We start from the raw sequence: 17,912 nt of genomic DNA on the forward strand, positions 1-17,912 counted from the left end.
TTGGTGATGAAGTACTTTTTTTAGTACTTGTACCCATAAGTTTTTCTTTGTCCTTTTTTTTTTTTTTTTTTTTTTAAATGGAATCTCACTCTGTTGCCCAGGCTGGAGTGCAGTGGCACAATTACAGCTCACTGTAACCTCCGCCTCCTGGGTTCCAGTGATTCTCCTGCCTCAGCCCCACCAAGGAGCTGGGACTCTTGGCATATGCCACTATGACCAGCTAGTTTTTGTATTTGTCCATTTTTTTTGTTAGACTACTTATAACCATACTATTCTTTTAAAATAAAATGTATTCTACATAATAGTAAATTTACATGATGTAATTTAAATTCCATCATTTACAATGGAGAGATGTCAATTACGTAATATCGGAGCCCTGCCAATGATGGGTTTTGATGCAGTCCTGCGACCACTTGTGAGTCTGTGAATAATTTATTTACCTTCTCCAAGCTTCCTTTTCCTTTCCTCAACCAGGAATAGGACTAGCTACATCAGAGATGGTTGTGAAGACAAGCTAGACGACAGATGAAAGTTCTTGGCACAGAGTGAACACTTGATAAATTATATGGCAGATATGTATGTACTATCTACCCATGAAGCTTACTTGAATTGCTATCATTTCTAAAACTTATAGCCATAGAATTTTTCATAGCATTTGTACACCTATCACTTAATTTGGGCTTCACAATACCCTGGGAAACAGGTAGAGCCGATAATACTTATTTTTCTATTTTTCTACATTAGAAAATATAAGCTCAGAAAGATGGATTCGCATGTCCGAAGTCACAACCTCTTCCCTCTTTCCTGGACCCTTCCTATGAGCATTGAAACCTGCTCTACTGGCTACCATCCTGAATGACAAATCAGTCCTCTTTCAACCCACGAGCCCCTCCAATACCCCCTGGTCTCAATTGTCCTTGGTAGCCAAGCTTTCCAGGACTCATCAGCACGTGCTGCCTCTGTGTCTTCACTTTCAGTTTACTTATCAGCCCACCCCACTTGACCTGTGGCTCTTCATTCATTTGCTCCTGGTAAGAGCTTGACTTGAAGTCCTCTGCTGTCTCCTACTCTTGCCTTAGACAAGCTTATCCATTCTCGTGGTTTCAAATGCCATCCCAAAAGTTAATCACCAGCTTAACCACCTTTGTGATCTGCAGTTAGTGAAAAGATAAGAGAGAGAACCTGAACCGGGGTGGGTCAATAGGACAGGAAAGAAAACAAGGAATAGGAAAAATGTGGGGACTCCCAGGACTTAGAGATTGGAGACTGTATGGCTGCGGGGTAAGGTGGGAGAGGGAGAGTCAAAGGTGACTCCTCTTTTGTTGACATTCACGGGGAGGGCTGGAACAGGGCTTGTTTGAAGAGCAAGATGAATCAGGGTTATAGACCTGTTTGGGGTAAGAGTGGAACATCCAAATGGAAAAAAGCAGCTGAAAGGACATTTGTTCAAAGGCCTTTTTCATTACAGTTTTCTCCTTCTGCTGATCCAGGTACACATCCTCCTGACACCCCCGCAATTAGGGCCTCCCACATGGCACTTGGTCAGCCTGAGATACAGAAGTAGAAGGGAAGTACTTTTCTTTTCTAACTGGGGTGGATCATTATTGCAACCTATGCCATATGGACAGCATCACCATGGATAGCGTTTTTTAGGGATTTCAATGGAATCTGAGGGCTCCTGAGGCATTTCCAATGGGTTTTTTAAAAGGCAATAACAGGCAGAAATGCATGACGCTGTCACCTGGGTTGCTTGTACATGACACTGGACAGAACCTAGGGAGACCTAATCGTGGAGTTGGTCACCCCAGAGAGTTTCTCAATGTCTTTTTCGTTTAAAAACCTATGGTTTTATGATTCTATGAGGTAGATTTGGGAGATTTTTTGTAAAGTGCTGAAGAATTCAACCTCTGAAAACTCACCTTTCCCGGAATTTGTCCCAGCAAGATAAGATTGTAGTTCATTTATGTGGCCACACAGGGGCAGCACACACAAACTCACGTTTTCTTGAACAGGTCTTGATTGTCTTTGCTTTTAGTTCCCACTGCCACCTCCTAGTACAGACTCTTAACAGCTCACCCAGGTATCTAACTTTCGTGCCACTTGGCCTTCATCACTTCATTTCCAAGGGCAAGAATACAGAAGGGACACCGACTGCCAGATGCCCTCTGACCATGTCCTTGCCTTGTTGTCAATTGCCCGCCGCCTCATCCCCACACCTTCCCTGCTAACTTCAGCTTCTCCCATCCCTGGCCAAGTTCTCCCACCTGGCCACCTTCTGACGTGCTGACCACTGTGTAGTCACCAAGATTACCTCCAAGACACTGAGTGCTGGGAATGTAACAAATCTGTGAATAGCATGAATGGGAAGGGGTTGGGGGCTCCAGCTGTCAAGGCTGGCAGTGACCATCAATGGGTTGTGAGCGCTGTGCTGGGCAGGTGGGCCTCAGCTGCAGAGAGTCTGATCTTCAGTGGACCCAGAGTGGCATCCAGCCAATAGCTATACGTAGTCCACCAATTACACTTTGCGAAACATTGACTTCCTAGCTTCGTTAATTAATCTAAGTCTCCAGCTTCTTTTCAGAAATGTGAAGGAGTCAGTGCAATCTTGGAAACTGCTTCCTCAGCACAACTCCAGGGGGCGCCATTCTCAGAAAGTACATTGTGAATAGCATCCTCTAGAATTGTGCAACACAGCAGCCCTGGGAATCAGATTCCAGTCCTGCACAGGACACAGAATAAAGAAGCTTGGGACAGGGGCTCTGGAGAGGACATTGTAGGATGAGGGTGATGCTGAGTACCCTCCACCTTTTTGACCTTATGCCAAGTCCAGGTAACTTCCTCCTCCTACTCAAGAGCAAGTCTGGAGTTTTTCTAGGGATAGGGAAGAAGTGTTGCTAAGTGCCCTTGAGTGCCTGCTCACATCTCACTGACCCGAGGAAAGAGGGGACCAGCCTCTGGGCAGCCAGGTGGACTGATGTGGAGACAGGGCCCTGGAAGGGGCTCTCCAGAATCTCTAACTATTCTTGTGCTGTCCTCAGACCCTACTTGGTCACAGCTCAGGGACCTGGTCTTCGGTGTTCAGGGACCTGGACCGGTTCTGCCCAAATCCCTGGTGATATTTATGATTTTTCATGCCTGCAAAGGGACTGGGGCCACTTTAGGACATGGAGAGATTAGGACACAGGTGCTCAGAGTACCATGTAGGTAACATCTCCCACTGCGGGGGGATTGGGGGAGAACCAGCCTGAGAAGTTGGTTTCCCCTGCCCGCCCTGCCCCCACCTCCCTACACACACCTTTTGGCCTCCAAAAGGCTGCAGGTGGAGTGGACAGAGGATGGAGGGGTGTTAGGAATTGGGGAGTCAGCTGCTCACAAGGGGCACATAACATCTGAGGATCCCATTTGCGGCCGGGGGGATGGCAGAGATCGCCCCTCCGGTCTGCCTGGCGCTCAGGGAATTGGTGGCAGCTTCTATTTCAGAGTTTATGGTAAGAGGCTGTAGCCTGCACACACAGACAACACACCCCACCCTTTAAGGAAGTGGGGAGGAGAGCAGCAGGGGTGTGGTTAACAACTCAGAGGAGGAGGGGGAATCTAACCTGTCAGCCCTTTTACTCAGCCACAGCCTGCGGAGCCGCTGCACACCTACCCGCCCGGGCGACTTACCTGTACCTGCCGCCGTCCCGGCTCACCTGGCGGGGCCAGAGGGAGCAGTCGCCGGAGTCCGCGCCTCCCTGGGTGAGTCCCTCCCGCGAGCCAGGGCTGAGCGCTGTGCCCGGCAGAAGTTGGAGGCTTGACCGAATGGCAGGGGTTGGGGACGACAATTCCGGGATCCTGGGCACCTGAGCTGGGAGTTCCCGGAAAAACAGCCAGACCCAGGAAATCGGAACCGTGGGTGCTATGCACACGCCCGGAGCTCGCCAGCCTTCCGCAGGGAAGAGGGGTTCTATTTTAGGAGTAAATTTGACACTATAGGGTGTTTCTCCCTCTTTGTCCTCTCAACATATTCAGACAGGGGAGGCTCGGGGAGGCTAGGGGTGACAGTGTGAGGGCACAGGCAGGCTGCTGCCTCTAAAGGTCAGGTTAGGGAGCCACGGGGTTTCAGATCCTGCCTCAGACCTCTGCCTGCTCCCGCCCCGCTCCCCGCTCCTCCTGGGCCCTTCTGCAGCTCCTGGGGTCATAGTCTCACCCACAGCCCACCCGAACTCTCCTGCAGCCACTCCTTGCCCCTGAGAGGTCATCTTCTGAACCAAGCCCTGGCTGGAGGAAAGCAGGAGTGTTCTGGGGGGCAGGGGAGCTCTTGTATATGTGTGTGTGTGTGTATGTGTGTGTGTAGTCAACACTGGCCACTCTGGTTCCTTGAGAAGCCGCCTCCTGAGTGCCACTCAAGGGTTAAGTTTGGAGCTGCCTCTGCCTGCTGTCAGGCTGAGCGTGGGCACCGCTTTGGGTGGGTGAGCGTGGAGCGGCATATGGGTGATGTTCTGCAAGCCCTGCCACCTGCCCTAAGCCTCGACCACATGACACCGGCATCTCCCTATACCCCAAACTGGGAGCAAAACCCAAGTCCGCTCATTTAAGGGGCCAGCGGGAGGACAAGAGCAGAAAGTTGTGCCTAGAGGTGGTGTTAGCCAAGAGGGACTCGGAAGCTGCGCTGTGGCTGGGTCTGAGCCCACTGGGGCTGTGCACCTGGCGTGACCCGGTAGTGGGTGCTGGGAGGCCCCTCCACGTAGGATGCTCTCTGTTCACCCCGAGTGCTGTTACTGACGGCCCTGTCTTTCACAACCACTCTAGGGGAGGGGGAGGAGGACACTGATGAAAAAGTGACTAAAGACAGAAGGGAGGAAGGAAGTAGTCACACTGGAGAGCCCCAGCATTGGCGGGACAGTCTGCAGTCATTCATTCAGCAGGCACTCACTGGCTTCCCGCCTGTGGCCCGGTGCAGGTGCAAGGTGTGGGGACGAGGTGAGTGTGGCATGGCCTCTGCTCACCAGGGCAGTGTGGGATAGGGGGTGGTTGAGGGAGGCTGCCAGGGGAAGGTACAGGGTACTATCCAACCGTGCACTAGAGGGCTGTGGGGGGAGCCAATCAGCAATGGCCAGGTGGGTTTCCTGGCAGAAGTGACTCCAAGTTGAGAGCTGAAGGATGACTAGAAATTAGCCAGGCAAGAGAAGAGGGGAAAGAACAGCAAGTGCAGAGACCAGAGGCTAAAAGCAGCAGGAGGCTGGAAGCAGCGGGAGGCATCCAGGAAAATGAAAGTAGCTGGGCTTGTTGGGAGCCTAGAACATGCAGGGGCGAGGGGAAGCTGCAGGGGTGAGTGGAGACCGCTCTAGAAGGCTTTGGAAGGCCTGCCAGGCTGCCATGGCAACTTCTGTTGGAGCAACACTTGGGACCTGGAGCCAGGCAGGAGACTTCCCAGCAGAAAGGGGTTGCCAGATTTAGCCAATAAAAGCACAGGACACTCAGATTTGAATTTCAGATAAGCACTCAAGGTTTTTTTTTTTTTTTCAATACAAATATGTCTCATGAACTATGTGGAACATACTTATACTCAAACATTATTCACTGTTTCTCTGAAATTCACATGTAACTGGGTGTCCTGTATTTGGCAACCCTACTCTAGGAGAAGCTAAGGTTGGCGCAATGCTGGGAAGTAAGGGCTGGAAACTGCCCAGGCACTCTGAGAACAGTCTCAGGTTTATCTTGTAACCATTCCTCCTGGATTTTATTTTTGAGCTCATTCACTGATTGACACTATTATTTAAAAGACAAAAAAGATCAATTCCTTGGTCAGTTTACTCATCTATACAAGTGAAAGGAGTATGGTACCTCAGAAAGAAACAGCATTAAATCCAGACAGATCTGGGTTCAAATCCGTGTAGACTGGTGAGCTCCTCTGACCTTCAGAATCCTCTTTTCTGAAACGAGGGCAGGAATATCTGTGCAGGTGGTTGGGAGGATCCCTGATAATGTATGTAAATTGCCTAGTGAGTACTAAAGGAAACACGGTGCATATTGAATTTTGCAACACCTTCACAGGGGTGAGCAAAACAACAGCCACAGAGTGCTTGGGTGCATTTACTTCCACAAGTGAGCACTTGGAGGTCTCAGGCAAAATACAGGGTAGGGTTTCTGCGTCCAGTGAGAACACCTGGGGTTAGCCCTTGGGTTGGGGGCAGAGTCTACATTATGTTTTTAGCTTTGCTACTCCCTTCCCATATGACCTGCTTCAAGGGGTGGAGATATAACGCTCTTCTTGAGGGATGGTGGGTGGGCAGAGAGTGACTCAAAGTAGAATTAACTGAAGGGAAATGTGAATGAATTAAAGTAGAGAATCCACATAAAATATTCAGTGCAGACAAACGGGCCATGAAATTTGGCTGTCATGATTCCCAGTTTTAGGATGAGTTCCTTATTAGAAAAGTAGTGCTAAGAGATAGAGCAAGTGAGGGTGCCTTGTGAACTGGATTTTGACTTTAATGGGAGCATTCGTAACAACAAATTAGGGTCCTCCTAAAAGGGAACCTAGAGGAAGTTAAGAATTCGTTAAGAGAAAGAGGAAATGGAAAGTGTGTTTCCTTTGCGGGAACGGCTAGGTTAAAAATGGTCCTTCTTTCCAGTGGCTGAACCTCCCCATCCCCCTGTGATAAACATTTTGTCCCCAGGTCCTTAGATTGTTTGCCCAGGTGGTGCTGAGAGAGATCCTATGGCGTGAGATGGATAGAGGTGTTCCGCTGATGAAACGTTCAAATGAGCCTGCACTTGGACTTGTGTCTTGAATATTTGCAAGGTTATGATCAGTCCTGCATAAAAAGACACGTGTCATTCCCTAAGTATGGCTATAGAGCCCATGCAGATTCTCAGGGAAACAGCACTCCACGTTGAGTGAACCTTGATTGATGTGAGCACAGTTTGGGGACCAAGCAGGTCTTTCAGAAGACATAGCCCTTCTCATAACGCTAGCCAGGATGGACCTAATTCATTCTAGACTAGGCAGTGTCCAACTTAGAGAAGATCTTCAAGGAAGGAGCCCTTGTGTGCAACCTTTTTTTTTTTTTTTTTTTGAGGTGGAGTCTCACTCTCTCGCCCAGGCTGGAGTGCAGTGGTGCAATCTCAGCTTACTGCAACCTCCGCCTCTTGGGTTCAAGTGATTCTCCTGCCTCAGCCTCCCGAGTAGCTGGGACTACAGGCATGCACCACCATGTTCCACTAATTTTTGTATTTTTAGTAGAGACAGGGTTTCACTGTGTTGGCCAGGAGGGTCTCAATCTCTTGACCTCGTGATCCACCCGCCTCAGCCTCCCAAAGTGCTGGGATTACAGGCCTGAGCCACTGCGTCTGGCTATATGCAACCTTTCTAGCATCATGCATCCTTCAGAGACACAAACTCCCACCTGTGTCAGCCTCAGTCTTCCCTTTGCAGCTCTGGCCATGTTTTATCGTGCAGAGGACCCTGGAGAAAGTCCAAGTCCCTTGGCACTTAGCTCTGCATAGTGATGACAGTAGCTCCATGTGCCCCAAATACTGCTAGGACAAAGGAAACTGATGGTGAGGCTAGGGAGGGAGGCTACCCTGGTGCTAGCCTGCATGGTAGGTCACTCAGTCTCTAGTTTCCCCTGCCTGGGACCCATATGACTCAGGACCACGTGACTCTGGCCTCCCAGGTAGATGGCCACATCGGGGGATGGAGTAGAGGTGCAGAGCTGCGACGTGCCTGGGGCTGAAAGTGTGGTAATGAAGATAAGTTTTGCTGGCTTGAGGATGAAGAGTTTCTTGTAGAGTATAGGTCAGTTCCAGGGTCGAGGAGAAAGAGCAGGGATAGTGGTGACTCTGCAACACTGATATGCCTTATCTGTCCAAGCAGTCAGATGTTCAAGAGCTCGGGCTCAGAGTCAGTCTGCCTGGGTTCCAGCCCAGGTCTGGGACCCCGTGAGTGGCCTTAGGTAGGTGAGTTAGCCCTAGCTTCCTATCTGCAAGATGGAGACAATAACAGGGCTTCGGGTGAGGGTGGCATGAGATAGTGTACATTAGAGAGATATTCAAAATACAGCTACTAAAGCCTGAGTACAGATCAAACAGAATAGACACCACCATTGCCCTGAGCAGCATCAGAGAAACCCCCTTCCATGCCAGGCTTACCCTGTCAGTGCATCTTGGGGAGTCTGGGGGTGGAAGAAACAGGCCTTTGGGGGGCTGTAGCATGGACATTTCCAACGAGGATGGACTATTTTGATATTTCAACAACCCAGATGTACCCGCTTAATAATAGCGTCTTATGCACCCACTTAATAATAATAGAGTCAAAGTACAATAAAACATTCAGTCCCATAATTAGGCAGATGATACACATCCAGTAAGTGTGAGCTCTCCAGTGTCTTTACACGTATGGCCATATCTGAGCTGGTGGGTCAGCACCATTTATTTTTCCAGAGGTTATAGGGCCTCTTCTGCGAGGCATCAGGCAGCTTCCCTGAGCACTGTCTCACAAGCATACATCAGGTATTCAATGATGTTTGTTTCTGCCTAGCCCCACTCTCAGTTCACTGTGGTTGGGGAACAGCCAGCCCTAATTAACTCTTTAGACAGCAAAGAGACTGTCTACGAATGCCCATCCAGCACTGAAGTCCAGATGGTCATTTAAAGTGTTCAGAGAGCTGACAGGCAGGAGGAAATGGTGGCTTCACTTTCTAGGCCTCCTAATACTGTGTACAAAGCTGGGAGCTGTGCGAGGGGGCGGCAGAGGGGGAGGGGACAGCTTTTTGAGTCACTCTGCTGTTTCTCAAGGAATAATTATTACTCATAGTGACAGTTTATTAAGAGAGCAGACTTGAGGCTGCATGTTCCAACGCACTTTTCAACTAGATGCAATGGGCAGGTTGGTGTGAATGCGGAGTTTAATTTTCGGGAGACCCTCCAGGTAGGCTATAGGCAGGCTGCAGGTCTGGACACTGCTCTGAGTTTTGTGGTCTTCGTGGACTCTTACCTTTTCCCAGCGCTCAGGTGGTTGCTGCTTTTATGAGGCAGCCAGTCAGTGTGACTAGAACCAAGATCAGCAACGGCCAATACCTGCGGGAGGCAAGCCTTCCCGTTTCCTAGCTTGGCTCTGTTCACTAACATCTTCCCCCTCTCCAGTTCTCTCTCTTCCTTTTATGTTCTGAAATCCACCCACACAGAATCTGGCAAGATCACTCACTAGAGACAGGGGCGCTCAAAGAATCCACCTCGCCTAGGGTTTAGAGCTTGGTACCGGGTTTAATTCGCATCTCCTGCATTTGTCTTCTTTTAAATTCGGCCAATTCTCCCAGTAATTGTGGGGGCAGACCCTCTTTTAATGTGCTTCCTTTCTTGAGGGCCTTGCACCTGATTCTGTGAGAACCTGCCCCCCACAAGCCATAGCAGTCCCACTGGTGTATATGGGGGTGATTGACGGGGGGTGGTCTACTGGGAATTCTGACCTGAGTTTGGGTTTTGCTTTTCTGGGGGTTCCCTTCTCACCTGGGACAGAATGGCCCCTGTGGTGGTTCTGGCCACTTGGAGCACCATCATTTTCTGCTTTCTTTCTTTCTTTGTTTTTTTTGAGATGAAATCTCACTTGGGCGCAGGGGCATGAGCCAAGACTACAGGCACATGCCACCACACCTGGCTTATTTTCTTTCTACAACCTCCACCTCCCGGGTTCAAGAGGTTCTTCTGCCTCAGCCTCCCGAGTAGCTGAGATTACAGACACCCACCACCATCCCTGGCTAGTTCTTTTATTTTTAGTAGAAACGGGGTTTCACCATATTGGCCAGGCTAGTCTCAAACTCCTGACCTCAGGTGATCCACTCCCCTCAGCCTCTCAAAGTGCTAGGATTACTGGCATGAGCCACCACACCCAGCCCATTTTCTGATTTCTCAATTAATGTACTATGTCCATCCCACTGCTCTGGGAACCTCAAGTGCTTTTCTGTGTTCTCTGGGAGCATTTGCAGTCAAAACCCAACCCCTTTCACCCAGCTTGGGTGTACACAGTCCCCGCCCCCAGGTCCCGCCCCAGGTAGGTTATGAGAGATCTGATGCTGCTGCACTTTGCACCTCTGCAGAGGCTCTCGGCAGCATCCGATCACATCCCCTCTGCTATTTAGGCAGATGTTTGGCACTGGCAGACAGCAGTGCCAACTGAGACAGCTGCAAATGACTCACAGCAAGCTTGAATCCCAGCCCCCAGCTCATTACAGGCAGAAGCTCAGGCAGTTTTTCAGCCTGGGCAAGAGGCAAGAGAGAGGGCAGGAGGCGTGGGCTTTGGTGTAGATCCTCTCACCTGTTAACTGGGGGACATTGGCTAAATCTCCTTCCTCTTCAAGCCTCCCTTTTCTCATTTGAAGATGAAGAATTAGTACTGCCTCCCTAGTAGGGTCATGGAGAGAAATACTTGACTGTGTGAAAATCCCCCATGAAACATCACAGGCATTGTCCCAGGAAAAGTAATGAATTTGGGATCAGAACGTGGTGGGTTTGACTCTCGACTCTGTCACACTCTGCCTGTCTGACATCGCCAAGTGATAGAACCTCTCTGAGCCTTACTTTGCTCATTTGTAATTTGTTCTAGGCACTTGCTGAATGTTTCTCCCCATCACCCCCTTTACTCTCAAGGTATAGTTTTTCTTCCCCCAATTTTTTAAATCTTATTTTGAGACAGAATCTCACTCTGTTGCTCAGGTTGGAGTACAGTGGTGCAATCACGCCTCACTGCAACCTTGACCTCTCGGACTCAAGCAATCCTCCAGCCTCAGCCTCCTGAGTAGCTGAGACCACACCACTGCACCTGGTTAATTTTTAAAATTTTTATAGAGACGATGTCTTGCTATGTTGCCCAGGCTGGTGTTGAACACCTGGGCTCAAGCAGTTCTGCTTCGGCCTCCCAGAGTGTTGGGATTACAGGCAAGAACCACCACTTCTTCCCCAAAATTTGAGGAATTATATCTGTCCTCACAAAGTTTATAGTATGGTAGGGGAGGCAATACATGAAGATAAAGAACTGTACGGTATTTATTTAACTCTAAGTTATTTAAAGGTAAATAATGTTGTGCCATAAAAGAGGCACGAAGTGCTATGAGATTGCAGGACAGAGATTCCTTCTGGCTATGGACTCTGGGAATGCTTCCTGGAGGAGACGGCATTTGGCAAAACTCTGAAAGGATAGACAGGATACACTGTGGGAACTTCAGATGGTGGCTGTAGTCAAAGAAGAGTATAAATAACAGCAGAGAGATGGAGAGGTGTGGTTTGAGTGACTCATTTTGGGTGGAGTCAAGAGTGGCAAAAGGGAATCAGAGATGGGAGTGGAAAGGAAGATAAGGCTTGGACAGGGAGGCCAATGTGTTTGAGAGTTATTCTGGAAGTCCCAGGCAGCTGTGGGGCTTTATTCTGAAGGCAGTAGGGAGCTGTTGACCACACTGACTTGGATGGAGGTGCCAGGGTCAGATTCCGGATTGTAGAGTGGATGAGAGTGAGGAGAGCTCAAACTCCCAGGGGGGCAGATAAGAGAGTGTTGTAATGGTTCAGGCCTCACACATCTGAATAAATTGCATAACTCAGATGCTTTGCGGTCCCATGGAGCATCCAGGCAGCCCCTGGAGGCTTCTTTCTCTGAGTTGAAATTGGTTCTTTGATGAATTTGAGAGATACAGGACTTACGAGAACATCCGTGAGGAACCCACCATTCTTCACCTCTGTCTTCCATATTCTTGATTCTCAGCCCAGCCGCTTCCCCCTGGGCCTCCCCTCTGCTAGGAGTGTGTTAAATGCCAGCCTGTCCCAACCTCTGTCTGGCAGCCCCTTGAAGTATCAAGTCAGGAATATGCACTTAGATCCACAGGCCCCTTCTCCATCATGTCTCCAGTGACCACCCAGATGTGATGATTCCCAGGACCCTCCTTCCCTCCCTTAGGCCTCGCTTCTAAGAGTCTATAAGATATTCCCACTTGAGGAGCTTGTTTTCTTAAATGCTGTATCTCAGAAATTAAACTCCTCCTTTTCTCACGCCAAACCATCTCTTCCTCCTGGCTTCTCTCCTCTTCATGGGGTTGTTCCTCTCCCACACGCTCAGGTCAGAAACCTTGCTGTTGCCTCCCCTTTTTCCACGCCTCCACTTTTCTCTGCTCGTATCTTGCCCATCACTCAATCCTGCAGATTCTTTCTTCATGCCTTTCATTCCTTCCTTCCCATTTCTGTGGCCCCTACTCCGACCCAAATCATATTACCTAATATTGCTTCATATTTTTACCCAAGAGCCTCGTCCTATCCCTGGTTCCTTTGGAAAACTCCCCAATGCCCCCAGGCAAATCCAGCCCCCTTAAATTTACCATTCAGTGCTTCCCGTAATCCAACCTTGATCTGCTCTTCTAACTGAACTTTCCCCATACCTTCCAAATGAAGCTCCAGCCAGCCTGGTGTGCGCCCCAGTCTCTGGTAAGCCTCTACTCAAGTCCTGTGTCCTGTTTGGAATGCCAGCCCCATGCACTTCACCAGTCCTACTTACTCCTTTAAGGCTCAGTTGGTGACCCACCCTTTTGGAGGACATCTGAGCTCCCCATGGCAACTTCTGGGCTTCTTTGCATCCTGGGATCTCCCAGAATCTATTTCTCAACCTGATGCTACATTCCTCCAGAGCAGGGAGATGCCTTTTATTTTGTTCTTCTTCCTTATACCCTCAAATTCCAAGGATAGAAAATTGCATTTCCCTGGGCCTGTGAAAAGGGATCCCTCCTTCCCTGTACACTCACGCCTGGCTCACAGGCAGTGAGCCAGACAGCGCTTCCTCATTCCCCACAGTGGGTGTCGCAACAGCCAGTTGCAACTAGAATAGGGGCCACATCCCAAGCCTCTTGAATTCTTGCCCTGTGGTTAGCATGCCCTTCTTGCCTGTCCTGAAGGTGGAGATTTCCTACAGCCCAGAAAGAGGGAGTCAGCAATGTAGGGCAGGAACTCCATCATTTCTTTACTAAACCACTCCTAACTCTCTCTAATCTCTACGAGTCTTACCTTTCCCTTGTCTCTCCTCCTCCTGCTGTTGAGTCTAACTAGGTAGGCCAGGCTGAATGAGAGGAGAAAGAAGGGGAGGAGGAAAGAAGTTAGGCATCCTTGGCAGAGGGTACAATGCTCCGGGAAAATGGGAAAGATTTACAAGGCACAGATTGCCAGTTTTTAGTAACTTGGACTTTGACCTCCAGTGTACACAGACATACACCTGCCATGGCTGCTGGACTCTGAGCTTTCTGGCCCTGGGAAGCTCAGATTTGCAAACACTTGGTCGACAATCACCTCATTTATCTGCATTATCACCAGTGTAGCCTCTGAGCCCTCTCCCCCTCTTTACTTGACCCTGTATAGAAAAATGCTTTCTGGGCCAAGCGTGGTGGCTCACGCCTGTAATCCCAGCGCTTTGGGAGGCCGAGGTGGACAGATCACCTGAGGTCGGGAGTTTGAGACCAGCCTGACCAATATGGAGAAACCCCATCTCTACTAAAAATACAAAATTAGCCAGGCATGGTGGGGCATGCCTGTAATCCCAGCTACCCGGGAAACTGAGGCAGGAGAATCGCTGGAACCTGGAAGGCAAAGGTTGCAGTGAGCCAAGATCATGCCATTGCACTCCAGCCTGGCTGGGCAAAACAGCAAAACACTGTCTCAAAAAAAAAAAAAAAAAAGAGAGAAAAGAAAAATGCTTTCTGCACCCAACACTGAACACTCAGCCCCAGCCTATGTTCATGCCCTCGGGGACCCCGGAAGAGGGCACAGGAGCTGCCTTGAGCCTAGGAGCCCTGAGCTAGTCACTGCCTCCTTCATATCCCACCACATGCTATGGGGTGAGTCCCCTGCGTAAGCCTGTTCAAGCCTCCTGTTTTTTTATTTGTATGTGCAATCAGGAGGTGTTGGACTTTTTAGCAAGTGGAAAGCTTTCTTCAAAGCAGATCTTAGGTAAGTGCCCGATTTAAACCAGGGAAAAATATTCCTGTCCAGGGTTGGAGTGAGAAGGCGAGGTACCTACCAGACCCTTGAGTCCCTTCCATGGATCTCCTGGGGTGCAGGTCATCTGGAATTCTTTCTGGGTCTCAGGCTCTTGAGGTGCTCATTGTGTATGTGTCATGGGAGCTGGAGAATGGCTGTAGGTGCAAATGGATTTGGAAAAGAACAATCTCAAAGTCGGAAGTCCAGCCTGGGGCATGGCAGGTTTATGTATGTGTGAGTGGTAGGAGGGGCTGTAGACTTGAACTCCCTAAAAGATGTGTAATTCTCACCATGGAGCAAATGCGTATGTTTATGAAAGAAAGTTCATTGCTATCATCTGACTCTCCAAGGCACCTGTGACCCCAAAAGATTAAGAACATCTCTTGTAAGATATTATCATCCATTCTACAAACCTTTCATAAAAATGACCTCAATCTTGAGCTCCTTTTTAATTCAGACAAACTAGGCCATAAGCCCTGTTGAGGAAAGAACCATATCTGTATGGAGAGTCACTGTTATATCCCAAGGACACAGCCTGGTGCCTGACACACAACTGGCATTGGGTACATACAATGTGTGCCTGACATAAGGCGGCTCTGTTCTCCCAATAAGGAGGGCTGCTAAAAAAAAAAAAACAATTAAAAAGCTGATTTTCATATGTAAACTTTGTAGGATAATGTTGAAAAATTATTTTAGTGATACATTTTCAATCACACACTAATAACATAATACATTAACTTAAATACTGCTTTTCCCCAACTCTCCCAGTTTAGGAAACATTGTAACTGTTCACTCCCGTCTCTGACATCAGTGTCCTCCTTGTCACCAGAATGCTTTTTGCATCAGCTCTTCATGTTCTGCATTCATCATAGTCCCTATGGTCTGCAGAGAGTTGGCTGTTTCATATTGATGCAAAAGGAGTTTATTTACCTCTTTCTTTATTTATTTATTTTTCATTTTTGAGATAGAGTCTTACTCTGTCACCCAGGCTGGAGTGCAGTGGCACATCCTCAGCTTGCTGTATCCTCTGCCTCCTGGATTCAAGTGATTCTCCTGCCTCAGCCCAGCTCCCCCTCCCCCAGTTTATTTTTTAATAATCGCTAATTGATTTTTATTGATGAGTAATATTTTTTGAGATACAATTCACATACCATAAAATTCACCTTTTTAAAACGTGCAGTTCAACAGTTTTTAGTACATTCACAGAGCTGTGCAACCATCACCGCTTCTTTTTTTTTTAAGACAGTCTTGTTCTGTTGCCCAGGCTGAAGTGAATGGCATGATATCAGCTCACTGCAACCTCTCCCTCCTGGTTCAAGCGATTCTCCTGCCTCAGCCTCCCAAGTAGCTGGGATGACAGGTACCTGCCATTATGCCCGGCTAGTTTTTGTATTTTTTAGTAGAGACAGGGTTTCACCATGTTGGTCAGGCTGGTCTTGAACTCCTAGCTCAAGTGATCTGCCCGCTTTGGGCTCCTAAAGTGCTGAGATTACAGGCGTGAGCCACCGCGCCTGGCCCTCCGTCACTGCTATATAATTGCAGAACATTCTCGTCACTCCAAAAAGAAACCCCCGTACCATCAACAGTCACACCCTGTTCTCCACTCCCCCGTACCCTGGCAAGACTATCTACTTTCTATTTTTATGGATCTGCCTTTTCTGGTCATTCCATATAAATGGAATCATACAACACTGTGGCCTTTCGTGACTGGCTGCTTTCACTTAGCACAGTGTTTTGAAACTTCATCCATGTTGTAACATCTATTAGTGCTTCGTTTCATTTTGATTGATATTTATTGATGAGTAATATTTTGTTGTATGGATATGCCATATTTTGTTTATCTCTTCATTAGTTAATAAACATTTGGGTTGTTTCCACTTTTTGACCATTGTAAATAATGCTGCTATACGCATTCACGTACAAGTTTTTTTGTGGACATATGTTTTCATTTCTCTGAGCTATAAACTTAAGAGTGGAGTTGCTGGGTCCTGTGATAACTCTGTTTAACATTTTGAGGAACTGCTGAATGGTTTTTCACAGCAACTGCCTCATTTTTTATTCCCATCAGCAGTACTTGTTGGTTCTAACACCTCCATGTTCTTGCCAACACTTGTTGTTGTCTGTAATTTTGATGTTAGCCATTCCAGTGGGGATTAAGTAGTATCTTACTATGGTTTTTGGTTGCATTTCCCTGATAATTAATGATGGTGAACACCTTTTCATGTTCTTATTGGCCATTTGTATGTCTTCTTGGGAAAAAATGTCTGTTCAAATCCTTTATAAAATATTTATTTTTTATGTCAACAGTATAACGACTCAGTACACTGCTTTTTAGACAATGATCTTTTAAAGGTTTGTTTACAACATTTAGCACTTGAAATTTTGAGGTTATGCCCTCAAGAAAAATTGCTGAGGGAGCTAAGCTATGAGGATGCAAAGGCATAAGAATTATACAATGAACTTTGGGGAATCAAGGGGAAGCGTGGGAGGGGGGTGAGGGATAAAAGACAAATTGGATACAGTATATACTGCTCCAGTGGCATAAGTCCATCAAAATCTCAGAAATCACCACTAAAGAACTTATTTATGTAACCAAACACCACCTGTTCCCCAAAAACCTATGGAAAGAAAGAAAAAAATTTTAAAAAGAAAAATCGCTGAATCTATATTATAGTATGGTGGGTTTTTTTTTTTTTTTCCATAAAAACCAATTCTTTTAAGTAACCTTCGTAAGCATCCCAAACTAGCCTTGATTGGAGTGCTAATACTTTCCCCAAACAGTATATTGTTGTTCAAAATAAGATAATTGAGAAAGCAACCCATAATACGAAAGATTCTGTAAGGGCTTGGATATAAACTTTCTCTTTTCCGGCAGATAATTTGGGAAGGTAGAGAGCTTTACCTCCTATTCAAGCAAATGTGATATTTAAAAATAAGTAGATGGATGGATGGACAGTGGACTCATGAATGAATGAACAAAAGAAGAAATGCAAGCAAGTAAACCAATCAAGCAACCAAACCAATCTTTCCCTCTTTGTTTAGGATTTTCTAATCCCCACTTAGTAAATCAGCCTTGGTCTTTAATTTACATTTTATGGAACCATATATAAAATTGTTGAAAGAACAAGTTTGCAGTTACAGATTGGAAACAAGACACTATTTTCTGTCGCCTGGAGTATCTTTATCATCTTCCTTTAAAATGGGAAGGAACTAAGGCTGCGCAGGGTCCTGGAGGCAGTCAAGAAACTCAGACATCAAGTGATGTGATTGTAGGCCTTGGTCCAGAGTTGTAAGTCACCAGAGTGGGACCTGTGGGCACGTGACGTGATAACAAGGGTTTTCTTGGGTGGGCCCACCAGCTCTTCATTGCTCTTTCCATCAGCACAAAGGTTCTGGGTTGCTGGTGTTGTGTGTGGTGGCTCTGGAGGTCTCTCCTTCTACCTTCTCTGCGATGAAACAGTCTGATCCATCTCAGAAGCCACACTCACCACGATTCGCCACCAACTGCAGAGAGTCACAGCCCCCTCCCCATCCTTTACCATTGGTCCTTTCTTAAGAAAATGTGTGAGCTGGCAAATGGTACTCTAGAGTTTGGCGTAAGAGAGAGAAAGAGGAAGAATATTGGGCAAGAAGATAAGAAAGGAAGCTGTGGCCTGACATGGGCACGGAGACATGGGCAAAAGCTTGAGAGATGACCTTTAAAGGCTCAGACCCTGGAAAGGGAAGAAGTTGGGACAATGGAAAGACCGGCAGGGTGGTAACATAGCGGGCAGGCTCCGGCGTAGTTGATTCTGGAGTGTATGTGGTTGGAGTTGGGGATCAGGGGACCAGGGACAGTACATAGCAGTGTGGACATATATGGCCTGGACTCCTTTCCTTTACTGATGGTGGTTGGCAGGTTCAGATTTAGGAGTTCAGGTCACCGT

The 17,912-nt window shown here is 47.7% G+C and overlaps 1 protein-coding gene across 4 annotated transcripts in view; it reads left to right on the forward strand.

Annotated features, from left to right (window-relative positions):
* Window positions 1–3,539: 3,539 nt before the first annotated feature.
* PTK2B (protein tyrosine kinase 2 beta) overlaps window positions 3,540–17,912 on the forward strand; it is a 135,588-nt gene continuing 121,215 nt past the window's right edge. For 3 of the 4 annotated variants that reach the window (XM_003902579.4, XM_031669450.1, XM_003902580.4), the window contains exon 1: window positions 3,540–3,738. The gene's annotated coding sequence lies outside the window, so the exon portion shown is untranslated. Of the gene's footprint in view, window positions 3,739–4,791; window positions 4,963–17,912 lie in introns of those variants that run through there. The other variant, XM_009212741.4, reaches the window with a different exon arrangement.

This window comes from Papio anubis, chromosome 8 (assembly GCF_008728515.1).
Source record: "Papio anubis isolate 15944 chromosome 8, Panubis1.0, whole genome shotgun sequence".
NCBI classification, from domain to species: domain Eukaryota; kingdom Metazoa; phylum Chordata; class Mammalia; order Primates; family Cercopithecidae; genus Papio; species Papio anubis.